Here is a 2,150-nt window from a genome sequence, read left to right as displayed (position 1 = left end):
TCATCAGCTTATTACTTTACGAAGTTTTATTATATGGCAATTGAGAAGTGCATGCGCATAATTTTTTATAAGAAATGTTTGCACGTGCAGAATTGTGCATACGTATTTGTATATACGTGCTTTATATCCGGTGTGCTACCAGTTTAGTGGGGGTGGAGCACGCCTTTAGGCCCCAGGTGTTGTTAGTCGCCTTAACACCAAATTTTCGTAGATTCTAAGGCTGCTTTTCAGCACGAAGAGAAACTGCCTAAGCTACTACATGTCTAATTTGGGATATGCGGCAAACGATGTAGAGGGCCCTTGCTCGTTACTTTTAGCTGCGCCCATCTTGGGAAAGAATCCATCCAGCCGTTCGAGACTCTGCAGAGCGCCAATTGCCTTTAATTGCATCCTAAAATACATGGAGGACAGCCACGGAAAAAGTTATCCAAAGCTGGCTTTTGTGATCAAAATTTTCTACTGTAAACTGCTGTAACTAATAACTGCTTTTTAGAAAAACCTTTTCGTTTTTCGCTTCTCAGATTCCGTTCAACGAAGTGTGTAGTGTGCGCTCCAATTCGCTGTGGTCTAAACTAGAATTCTTTGTGATCTTGTTGAGCAAGACAAACAGCGATGCCAACGGACGGCACTGCTCTTCAAAATGAGTAATTGGAGGAAATATGGTATTAGTGCGGAGAATATGTATAAGTACTACTGGCGCGCTATGTGCTTAGCATCACTAACACCAGCACCGCATCCGCGACGTCGCGACGCGTCATTTGCTTTGGTCTGCTCAGTTGGTGGAGCGCGGCGCTAGCTCGAGCGCAAGCCACACCAAACTCATGGCGCGCGTCTCAGTATGGCCGAAAGCTCCATGCGGTAATGTCGTCGTGCTGTGAGTGAGCAAATCGAGTGGATGATGGGCGTCGTTTGTATTGTTATTATTTAGTAGCATCCACAAACTGTGTCGGTGTAGTTGGAGCACGTACGCTGCTCGCTAGCCCACGTACAATTCAAATACTCTTAGGCATAATTAATAAACAATTTGTTGTTTTGTGACTTCATCAGATGCTTATGAGAACGAAAAACGAAAAGGTGGAAAAGGAATGCACCTATTGATATGTAACAAGTGGGAATTCGATTGAAAACTTGCAGTGCCGCCGCGGTGCCTTTGTTGCTCAATGTGCTAAAAACTAATTAAAATAATTTTCATAAAATCATGCTGCACTCGCGAAAACACGCAACAATAAAGTGAAGGCAAATTTAGAATTGAAAAAAAAAAAAAAAAAAAGTTGAATTGAAATAATTGATTGTGGGAGAACGCACGTGAAGCGGGCGGTGCGCGACATACCAGCGATTGTGCGCTGTACCTTAGCCCACGTAAAAGTGTACGATTGTGTGCGTGCACTAGCACCGCGCCTTTCTCTCCCTACAAGGCAAATTGACTCTGTGGCTGGTGTAGGCTCTAGCGCCTCCTCCCCGAATCACTACACCGGTTGACACTCAAGAGAGCGGTTAGAATTGAAAATACTACAGACGCGCCGCGTTGCGCCGCGACGCGCACTCACATAACAGTCGACGCGCGTCATTCTGATCGCCGACGTACAGTACGCGAATCGATTGCAGACTTGCGTGCTTATGACCGTCTGTCCTACTCGTACAAAAAACAGCAACATTGTGATCTAGGTATGCGATAGTTTGTTAGATACAGCCGCGACGCGTCGCCTAGAAAAAACCGGCATAGCTTATTCTGCTCGGTTAATTGAGCTGTGCATACAATCGCAATCGCGCTAACCAAAAACGATTGGATCCTCTCCAACGGTAGCACGTTCCATCCAGCGTAAGCGGTGTACCTACCGGCTGCCGGTAGACGACCGACACCCATTTGGTAATCGCCTCTATCGCAGCACTCTGAGAGAGGGGGTGGGAAGAAGGAAACACTACTACTGCCGCTGGCGTCACCATTGCCTTCGCCATTAAAGCTATTCTTCTTATCGCCAATACCAACTTTTTAGCTGGTGTGTGTGTGTGTGTATGTCTATATAAGCTGGTGCTTTGTTGTCAACTGAATATATTATTTATTCTCATTATAATTCGCCGATTAAGCATTGTTGTCATTCTACATGGTCGTCGAACATGGAAAATCGTGTGAGTAAGCTCGTATGGAAAAA

General features: G+C 45.3%; 1 protein-coding gene across 1 annotated transcript in view; it reads left to right on the top strand.

Moving 5' to 3' along the window:
• Nucleotides 1-848: 848 nt before the first annotated feature.
• Nucleotides 849-2,150, top strand: part of LOC118733548 (ataxin-1) — a 99,557-nt gene continuing 98,255 nt past the window's right edge. Inside the window, exon 1 of the mRNA XM_036462983.1 lies at nucleotides 849-2,127. The gene's annotated coding sequence lies outside the window, so the exon portion shown is untranslated. The remainder of the gene's footprint in view (nucleotides 2,128-2,150) is intronic.

Source organism: Rhagoletis pomonella, unplaced genomic scaffold (assembly GCF_013731165.1).
Source record: "Rhagoletis pomonella isolate Grant_MI unplaced genomic scaffold, Rhpom_1.0 Rhpom_scaffold_00002, whole genome shotgun sequence".
NCBI classification, from domain to species: domain Eukaryota; kingdom Metazoa; phylum Arthropoda; class Insecta; order Diptera; family Tephritidae; genus Rhagoletis; species Rhagoletis pomonella.
This window is presented reverse-complemented; position numbering and strand designations above follow the sequence as displayed.